The sequence below is a fragment of the Phocoena sinus genome, chromosome 5, assembly GCF_008692025.1.
Source record: "Phocoena sinus isolate mPhoSin1 chromosome 5, mPhoSin1.pri, whole genome shotgun sequence".
NCBI classification, from domain to species: Eukaryota; Metazoa; Chordata; class Mammalia; order Artiodactyla; family Phocoenidae; genus Phocoena; species Phocoena sinus.
In genome coordinates this window covers 136,025,152-136,036,671 of record NC_045767.1, presented here as the reverse complement: position 1 = coordinate 136,036,671, position 11,520 = coordinate 136,025,152, and positions in this window count along the sequence as shown.

Sequence of the window (11,520 nt, the reverse complement as noted above, 5' to 3'; positions counted from 1 at the left end):
ATATGTAAAAATGTCAACAATTTGGTGAGAAATTTAATTTCTCTGAGATGTACTGAGTGTTTTAAGTTTCAACATTATAAATGTGTGGTAATAAATCTGTTCTATCAAGAAAAATATTATATTCTCTTCTAATTCTTCTCTCACTCAGCTCCCCTGCTCCCTGCCTTTCTCTGTTTTTCTCGCCCTGTCTCTCTCCTTTCTTCTTCTGTCTTTGAAGCTTTTCTCTAAGTTCAAATGTCCTGAAATACTGAGGTGGAAGATTCTGTGGTTCTTCGGCAGAGTTTATGAGTTGACTTACAAAGAGAAGAATCTTGAGTTTGGGAAGGAAAGGTTATTTGCAGAATAGGAGGAAATAACTTTAATTATATCTCGGATGTAATTTATGAAAGAAAGAGATCAGGAATGTCAGTCCTAGGATGCATAATCAAAGAAGAATCCTTGACTTTGTACCAACTGTTTGGAGAATAACATATCTATTTATATGAATTACATTAAAATGGAAATATTTTAAAGTATGAAATTATTTTACAGACACTTTAAATTTTGTTTTACGATTCTCTCCTTTAACTGACTTTTAAAAATGTATAGCACAGTGACTGTAGTTATTAATACTGTACTGTATACTTGAAATTTGCTAAGAGAATAGATCTTAAGCATTCTCAAAATGATAATGATAATAATAATAGTAATAATCAATAACTATATGAGGTGATAGATCGGTTAACCAGATTTTTAAATTAACTAAATATATACTTTTATCAAGTAACCTTTATTTTAGTTCTCCATCTTGGATAAATTTTAAAAAAGTGATAAAAAGGTAAATAAGAAATCCCAAATACTTGGAAAAAATTGAAATATACCGCTAAGACACTTTATGTTAAGCAAAGGAAGTTGCGGTTTTCAGCACACATCCAGGGGATAACTGAGAAGGTGGAAATTGAGTTTACAGTGATGTGATATCCAGGGCTGGGTTCTAGTCTAAGCATCCCTCGAAGGACTGGTCGGATTGCCACAGGTAAAGCACTCTTTGACATGTGCCAAAGGTTTGAATATTACACACGTGAGAGAAGAGGCAAAAGGCTGAAATCCCTCAAGCCACATGCCAACAGCTTCCCTAGTTGGCTTGTGCATACTCAGAATAGATTCCAGATAAATTGTTTCTCCTTCACAGCATGTGGTAAGGATGATATTTCCTACACAGATGCAAGGCCAGCCCTGTGAAAAGGTGTAAAACACATTCATTTGGAGTGATTTATGGAATATCAAACACTTTCAACTTGGCCAAATAACTTCTCTTAAAATGTATATGTGTGTGTGTGTGTGTGTGTGTGTGTGTGCGTGTGTTGTGTACAGTTGTCCAAATTCTCACCTTTGACATTGGAAGCTTTTGGATTAAAACAGTACATTTTTCTATTTCAAACAGAAAATTGACAAAGGTTAAGAAGTTTGATAACATTTGCATTGCATGGCGTACGTCATGTGCTGGTGTATGTTTTCACAGCTTTTGAGAGGGAAAACCTAGCAATAAGTACGAAAATCTTAAATGAAAATACCATTTTATATAATAAGTTGGCTTTAACGTTTTCATAATATATACTATAACTCATACAAATTGTGAAATAAAGTATGCACCAAAATTTGTTGCTTACAAGTCCAAGAAAACTGTGAACAGCCTAAATGTTCATTAGTAGAATAAAGATTAAAGAGATTAATGCAAAAATATATAACGCAGAAAATTTTAAAAAATACATCCACATGTGCTTATTGAAGAAAAATTGCCAAGATAAAATATTGAGTGAGATAAAAGAACAGGATACGGAGTGTGATTTTTTCTGTATGAGTATACTTGCAGGCATACATTTAAATATACATGAATTACATGGCTCTTTGTCTAACTTAATATATTTTGTATATGCATAGACATTCCTGGATGGATACACAAGAAACTGTTCTCAGTGGTTACATATGAGAGGTGAGGATAATTAATTTTATATTTCACCTTGTACCATTCCTATTTAATATGATTTTTAGAAATAGTTGTTTTAATAGTATATATCCCTCCTCCCCTCTCCTCTTATTCACATCCTCACACCATTTAATTCCTTGTGCTATCAGAAATAATTCTATCATGCCCATTATCCTAGTTTACATTAATAAAAATAAGCCCAAGAGGCCCAGGTCACCTCTCACTCCTTAGATTTTCATTCCCAAATGCTTGTTCTATTTCTAACTGGCCCCACCTCTTATTCCTTTCCAAACACTAAAATGTTCTGTGTCCCTGCAATTCACAGTCCATCAACAATAAAACCTTCTTTATCTTCTCCAATTGTTCCTTCACTTTGTTACTCAACACGAAACCCGTTTTTCCTGGGAAGATTCTGCTTTCTCCGTGGCCCTGTCACGCGGTGGCTAGAGGAGCAATCCGTTTCCTCCTCGTTTCTCATTTCCAGTTCCAGGTAATTCTCCTACCACCTTCCTAACACTCAGATCTAACGCTCTTGTCATTAAATTATACCGACACTGTGTTTCTTTGTGCCATCTTCTACTAATGACTCACTCTCGTTCTTTAACATTTCAACACCCCTCTCACTGCCATTCTTTGTAACATTATGCCTGTCATCATTGGTGATGATATTAGCATCATTTTAACAGCCTGGTGGATAATTCCCTCCCTTCTTGTCCTTCAGGGACTTCTCCTCCAATCTATCTCAGCCATTCCCGCCCTTCATCACTGGAAATAATGGAAACCTCTGCATTACCCTACTTCACTCTTTTACTTCCACTTCTTAACTTTGCAGGTCACTCTCGGTATTCTGACAAGTCTTGGACTCCATTGTTATATGTACCTTACTGATCTTATCTCACTTGACTGTTTCCACCACCTCAAATTGTCATCTTCCTAATTACTCACATTAGATTCCATGATCTTATATTACAGTCACTTCCTTGCTACTCTGAAACGTCTTTGCTCCTTTCTCGGTCCATTGCACTCACTTGCAGAAATGCCAACTCCAGATCACATCCGAGGCTCTGACTAACCTGTGCCTGCACGGCCGAATATACCTGGAGAAATGCACACAACCAACAACAGCTTGCTAGCGGGATGCTGAGTTTACAACCACTTCCCTCAAGTGGAACCCTAGTGATGCTGTGTCTCATGCTATGCTCTAGTCCACTCACTTGCTCACTTAAATAGACGTCTCTTCTTTTCATTGAATTTCCAACATCTCTTTCTGTATCCTTACACTTATCTAACCATCTTGTTTTTCTTTTCAAGAAAACAATGTTAGCATTTTACTGTGAACAACTCTCAACAAGACTCATTTATATAGGAAAGAGTTAAAAATAAGTTTGTTTTACATAAAGTGAAAACAGTGGGCCTGCTACCCAGGCTGCTTGGGTTTCTACATATTTCACAAACCCCCTCAGTGGCTGGAAGACTCTTCCATGGAAACTGAAAGCATCACAGACAGAATTAAGAATCCTCTGATCCAAAGAATAGGATTGATAATATCTAAATTCTCGTAGGAGACAAATTACAAAATTCAGCATTTGTTCTCGTTTCCTCCACAACATACACAAGTAATCCACTCCACTGTGCTGGCACAGACAAGCTGCTTTGTAAATGGGAGCTAGCGTTATTAGTGCTGGTTTGTGTAATGCGTACTATTGTACATAATATGCTTGGGCTCAGAAAAAGGAGAGTGGTAGGTGGAAAGATAGAAGTAAGATATTATTTCATAGAATTCCATCACCTCACAGAAGGTTAATATTTTCCCATTTGTTCTAAGAAAAACTGGGTAGGTAAGATTTGTGATTCTCTTACTCCCCCAAATAATAACTAGTAAAGCCATATACATTGCTTCTATCGTGAGCAGAGCATAAGTCAAATATAGCACTGGGAGCATCTCTGAGCACTCTGTCTTTTAGGATGTTACAAATAGTTCCCGTCTCTATTTTAATTGCGAGGATTATTCTTTACTCTGCAATATATACTGTACCATTGAAGATGCGTATTTCTCTTTTAGGGAGGATGACAAGATGGTGTTTTCATAGCAAGAGAAAAACTTGAATTGGATAAAGGATTTTATAAATCCAATGTGGGCAGGCTTTATAACAGTATACCAGCGAATGGTATCTATTAACAGAATTTGATTTGCTGATGACACAGAAATGTGATATAACGTTAGCAAAGACATTTTGGGATGATTCTGTTTTTGACAATTTGGTGAGTTGATAGAGAGGTGCTGAAAGCTGTGGTCTGCACTTTGATATGATCTTTGCCATTCCATGTAGGAATAAACTCAATCATTTCTGACTGCTCTAGCACTGAGATGTTCAGTTTAAATTTAAGATGTTCTCCAATCAAACAAGCATCTAAACAACAGTAAAATTCAATCATAAAAAATGAATTTCTTGACTGACATAAATGAGCAACTGTGACATCTGAAGGGAATACATGCCTTAGGTCTACTGATGACTTTCACTTCAAAATGCTGATTTTTCAGTGTCAGGATAAATCCACCCTGTAGTGATATATCACCTGTACGATGTTTCTATAGCTTTATTCCCTATGTTAGATGAGTTTTCTTCCTTTTTCTTTTAGTAAAATGAATCATCAAAGGACCAACTCAAGGAGAAATAAAAAGAAAGCACTTGAATATAATATTTTCATGGATTTTTAAAACAAGCTTAGACTTTGATCATTGCTTATTTGATCAGAGAATATTTGGTACCCTTTGAAGGGAAACTGTATTGTTTAGTATCCCATCAGATTTTATTCACAACTTCATCATGACAAAAAAGAAAGGAAAAAGCCGCTTCTATTGTGAATTGAATGTGTTTATATATAAATCAAGCATGGCAATATACACATATATATAATTTTAATTTAAAATATCACTGCTCTTGGGTAAACAGATGTCATCCATTGTGGAAAAAAATAATTAAAATAAATAGTTGAATTCAAAGTTAAATGTGGTGGTATTCGTTCTCTATGAATATCTTAAAATAAATCATGGTAACGTCTCATCATATGAATGATGAACAATATCTCCTGACGATGATTTATCACAGTATTTTTCTTAAAGAATCACTAAAGTACTGTAATAAATGTATTAAATCTAACAATTGACTTTTTTGTAATTTAAAACTCGGGCACTCATTCATAAGTCAGGTTATTAAATAAAAATTTACTTGGATTCTAAGGCACTCCCTGGAATAAAGTTAAGTACATTGGAGAAGAGAAAAAAAATTCAATATCTAAGAATACCTAAAAATTAAAAAAATAATATATTTATATTTCAAATGATTTTTACTTTTGTAAATACTTTAACATTTAACTGACTTGCAATCCCATGGAGGCTTGTATTAATTTTATTGTTGATTTCTAATAGTGTGATAAATGTCATGAAGTATTCATATATGGGTACAACTTGAGTTCTTAAAGCTTATAGTATAAGGCAGAATGCATTTTCTTTCTCTACTGTGTCTAGGATGTATACAGTATAAAACATCTGGGTTAAAATGTGAAACAAAGAATCTGGGAGATTTGTTTATACAAGTTCGTGAACTCTTCTCGCTGGAAATTCGTGGATATTGTGGCTTTATTGAAATAGCACAAGCTATCTATCAGAAGCATTTTAGATATTAGAGAGAGCCTACTAGCCATTGGATTGCCGGTGATCTATTTTAGGGATTTTGATTCAGTAATGATATCACTGGGATTATTTTGTACTATAATTTTGCTTTGCTGCTTTATTTCTTAGAAGGAAAATTATTTTTAGAGATCCACCTAATAGTATTTTTTGTCTTTGCCAAGGGCTGTTAAAGACCAATAGTTGTCTTTTCTCTCCCTTTGGTTCAAGAATATCTATTTTGGGCTTCCCTGGTGGCGCAGTGGTTGAGAGTCCGCCTGCCGATGCAGGGTACGCGGGTTCTTGACCCGGTCCGGGAGGATCCCGCGTGCCGCGGAGAGGCTGGGCCCGTGAGCCGCGGCCGCTGAGCCTGCGTGTCCGGAGCCTGTGCTCCGCAGCGGGAGAGGCCACGGCAGTGAGAGGCCCGCATACTGCAAAAAAAGAATATCTATTTTGACATTGGTAATTCAGAATGACTTTGATATTAAATGGAAAGTGGCAATAATGTAATCTTTCACTTTGCTTACTTAATTTATTAAAAGAGGACTGAGATGTTTCTTCTTATTACTATGATTTTTAACCTGATTTTTTTCTTACTTCCCTTAAAATTTTTTAGTGATTAAAACTTTTGTCCTCTGTCTGACTTATTTTGCTAATCACAATACTCTCTAGGTGCATCCACATTGTTCCATATGGCAGAATTTTATTCTTTTTATGGATGAGTAATATTCCATTGTGTGTATATATATATACCATACATATATCTCCCACAGGAAAGGAGGAATGGGTGAGATAGGAATATGGGATTAAGAGACACAAACTACTATGTATAACATAAATAAGCAATAAGGATATATTGTACAGCACAGGGAAATATAGCCATTATTTTGTAATAACCTTAAATGGCATAGAATTTATAAAAATACTGAATCACTATTTCGTACTTCAATAACACACGTGTCCTTAATCTCTTCTTTCTTTATTCTTTCTGCATATCTGGTATTATTTTTATTGTGGGGTGACTTTTAGGGTCTTCTTACCCTCACCTGCAGCTCTGTGAGTCCCTAACAGAGGGTAACAGACTCTATGTGGCCTTATTAAATGTACAAATACAATTAAGTTATTCTTCTGCCTCTTCTACTGCTGCAAGAGAAATAAAAACATACATAAACAAATGAAATGTGTTTTAGAGACAGTTTATGAAAAAAAAATCTTAGAAGCAAATAGATAAAGCAGTTGTTAAGAACTGAGTTGATCAAAAACACAAGTGTTGGCAAAACTGTGGAGCAATCGGAACCCTCTTATACTGCTGTTTGGAATGTAAAATAGTGCAACTAATCTGGGAAATGTGTTGGAAGTTCCTCAAAATGTGAAACACAAAGTTACCACATGACTAGAAATTCTACTCTCAAGAGTACTCAAGAGAAATGAAAACATATCTCCACAAATAGGCTTGCAAATGAAGCCTCATCCCATTATTCACTGAAGCCAAAAACTGGAAAAAAAAAACCCCCAAAACTCAAATGTCCATCAACTGGTGAGTCCTTAAACAAAATGTTCTATTATTTGGCAATGGAAAAGTGTGAAGTACTGATGCATGTTACGACACTGATGAACTTCACAAATATTAAGGAAAGTGAGAGAGGTCACAAAGGCCCAAGAATTGCATGACTGCATCGACATGGATTGTGTAGAACAGGCAGATCTAGGGACAGAGCGTAGATTAGTGCTTGTCTCAGGTTGCAGGGTGGAGAATGGGGAGATGATTAGGAGAGAGCGCTGACTATGGGACTTCTTTGCGAGGTGACAAAAATGTTTCAGAACTAATATGCGGTTGCACAATGTTTTTTAGCTCCCCCATGGATGTTGGGACCGATCCCTTACACAAATTAGTATCTTGAGACTGATTACGCCACACACACCAGGAGGATATGAAAAGGTTCATTATTCTCATGACGGGGCTCTCCAGGGAGAGCAGCTGGCACAAGCCGGTCCAGATGACACAAGCGAGAGAGACAAGTGGCTTTGGCTTTTACTGTGGTTGGGAGGTGGGCCAGGGTTTTTGTGGTTTGGACTTTAAACCAGTGCCAAGGGAGGGAAGTGTGGGCTGTCTGATTGCCTTAGACCAAATGTGGGACAGAAGAGAAAGGCAAGGGGGAGGAGGGGTCGTGTTTGACACCTTTCGGGTCAAACATCTGAAATGCAGTCTTTCTCCTTGTTATGCACAACTCTGCAAACATACCAAAAACAGTGGAATTGAATATCTTAAATGGGTGAATTTTTTGGTATGTATATTACATCTCAATAAAGCTATTTAAATAAGAACTGACGAACACACAATCTTGGCTAAGATATGGAACTAACAGGAATATCACATATAGCTGGTAGGAATAAAAAATGATAAAACCACTTTTTAAAAAGTTTTGGAAGTTTTTTTTTAACTTTAAACATCAACTTATCATTTGAGCAAGGTGTTCCACCTTTAGCTATTTTAATCCAAGAGGAATAAAAACATATTTCTATTTAAAAATTCATACAAGAATGTTCATAGGATCTTTATTTCTAATAGACCACAACTTCAAACAATCCGGGTACTGCTACCTGCAAAAACAGGAATGATTCTTATAGACAGCTGGGTGAAAGGAGCTAGAAAAACAAACAGTTGTGTGATTCAATTTCTGTTACATTCTTGAACTGGCAGACTGATCCATAGTGAAAATAATCAGACAAGTAGTTGCATCTGTGGGGAGCAATGGACCAGTTAGGGCCACAAGGGAAATTTCTGGAGTATTAGAAACATTCTCTAGCTAGCCAGGACTTTAGGTTAGATAAGTATATTAATTTGTCAAATGTATGCAACCTAGATATGTGAAATTCAATGCGCATTGATTTTATCTCAAAAAATACTTTAAACTAGTCATAATTAAGTAGGGGAGCTTTGAACTGGGGTAAGTATTGATGATTCAAGAGTACTGAGTTATTAAAGCTAGGAGACGGGTACATGAGGTCTTATTATACTATGTGGTTTACTTTGTACATGTCTGAAATTTCCCATCACTAAAAGTTTTTCCAGAATTTCACGGGCAAGGATGATGGTGGTGCCTGAGAGAAAATAGAGGTCTCTCTCAAGGAAAATTTGCCTGAGAAGTACAGCTCACTCTAGGGAATCGGAGGTTTTATTATCGTGATAGAAACCTACTAAGTTGAGGCACTTGATGAGGCAAGCTCATTCAGATAATATCAAGAAAATACATGACTAAAACGATTAACGCACTTGAAATGAGCTCCCCAAACTCAAGGCATGCTGCCATGCTATGTCTTAATTTATGCTTCTGCATACATTTGTACATTTTTAAAGGATCTATTTAACGTGTTTTGCTGTTTCTAATTGCATGACTCGTGAAGTACCTAGGATTTCAGTTGTTAATTCATAAGACTATGTATGAACTGTGGTGTATTTAAAATATCAAATGTTTTGCTCATGCATATATACATAGAGTCGTACCTTCAGGTACTGGCAAAGATGTAACTCATGATATCTGCTTTTGCTCAATTCTTTTTGAAATAGGCTAAGTGCATTATTTAGTATTACAGCATAAGCTTGTTGCATATTTAAGGCTTATTTGGAATTTCTAATTCCCAGGCCAATTCTACACTAATTTTTTTTTCATGTTAGAACATGAGAAAACCATATTTTAAACTCCAATATCGTGTCTCACAGTAAAATGTAAAGGTATTGCTTTAGATATCTACTTAAGCTTGCCTACTGTAAGTTCAGATAAGTTTTTTAATATTTGAGTTCATATGCTTTCTTCAAAAATTACATAAATTTGTATTTGACTAGAGTACAGGTATTAATATGCGTTCTATGGCTTAAATCAGGCATTTTGTGCAACAGCAGGTATATCATTATTTTTGTTATCATCATTTAAGTTTATTTTTGAAGTATCAGTGGTCAAATGAGGAGTGTAAGATGAAAAGACCTCATTATTTAGACTTGCACATAACCTTCAGTTCATGCTCAGATAATTCATTAAACAAAAAAACCCAATGCAAATTTCCATATCTTTTCATTCAAACCAGATAGGTAAGTAGAATGCTAAGCCTCAAAGCCGTTAACACGTGGAAGTCAGATAGAAGAGCTGAACCACTAAATTGTGACAGAATTTAGTCGACAATGCTTGTAAATAGGGTCTTCAAAATTCAGCATTATAAATAATAGAAAATAAGATTGTATTTTTTAAATGTAAAGAGCAAAGATGAGAGTGCTGGTAAGTGTCGAGACACACCCCAGCCGTAATGCAGAAATGAATTCGTTTTAAGAAAACATAGTTCCTTGTTTTTACTTACGCTCAATTCTCCCCTTATTCTTACTCTCCACCCCTAAGTCTCTGAGGTCCTGCTCCACTAGTCTGGCAGTTGTCAATGTATATTGATTAATCAAAATGTACTATTTTTAGAGATAAAGAACATTACAATCAGCCTCTAATACTGAACCACAGAATTAGGTAGACAGCCCATCCATATGATTACTACATACACGGGAACACCAAAATTGTGTGTTACTTTTGTGACACTGGGAATATTTGCAAATGTCTTTGCTGGGATAAAAAAATTAGGATACATATTATAACATCAACTATTTTGTGTGTTAAATAAAAAATGTTCATAGGAAATCTATGAAGAGTCTTTGAACGATCCAATGTCCTCTTGTAATATTATTGTATTATTTTAAAATATCATTAAGGCGTTCTTACTGTAAAGATACTAATCACCTGCTCCTGCACCTGAGTTCCTGTCTTGTGCTCCCACTGGTATTTACACAGGCTTCTTACGTATCTTAGCACATTTTATTTTGACTGCACATGTTTTTCCTTCATCTTTGTCATGAGTTCCTGGAGGTCAAAAACCACTCGTCACTCACCTCTGGATATCAACAGCTACCAACTATACAATGCTGTAGGAACACATACAGGAAGGTGAGAGTTAAGTGGGAGTGTATTGTTTCACTGAGTTGGGCTCCGTTTGAGTGAGAGCAGCTCTCTGAAGTCTACACCGTGTGAAATGAACTCTCCTCATGCGGGCATCTCCACCCCTGTTTAAAGATCTAACCTGTGACCTATTGCCATGAGTCCTGTTAGAGAAACCACTTATTCTCAATTACTGATATTTTCTCCCATGTAGAAGAACATCTGTTCTCTCTGCTGCCTCCCTCTTCCTCACTCTTCTCTCAGGGAGAGAAGTGATTGTTGGGTTAGTTTGAGTTTTTTTACAAAGAACCACGTATCTCAGTTACTCCATTCTGTGAGGCTTCCTGCTTGCAGAGAGCAGGTCCTCTGATTTGCTCCCAACCAGAAGAGGCTCAGAAGACAAGGCCCTGCTTCATGGGGAGATGCCTGGGAGTTCTCAGCACGACTGTGTCTGGGTGGGTCATCTGTGTAATCCTACAGTTCACTGTTAGAAGTCCATAGTTGCCTGACACCCAGGTAGCCTTCAATGTGCGCTTTTGATCTCACTTTATTTTGTTCTCTAGAGCTTTAGGTTCTGTAGGGAAAGGTCTTCAGCAGGAGAGGCCTGCAGTTTGAGGAAGATAAGTTCAAATCAGGGGTGAATTGTCAGTAACTTTTGTATTGATCGAGGAACTTTGAGACTTAAAAGGAGCATTGTATCAATCAAAGTGATTTGGCATGATTGAGGCTCTGGTGCTGTCAGGGAAGGGACTTTAAGCGTTGGTGGCACTGAACTAAGGAAGGCAATGAGGGTTTGTTGTTATAGAGATAGTGGTGGCTGTTTTGTTGGAAGGTTTATAGGGACCGCTATTGCGTCACTTGACTGTTTTCTCGGTCGTGTGCTTGGCTTTTAACTGTTGCAGGCTTAAACTTTG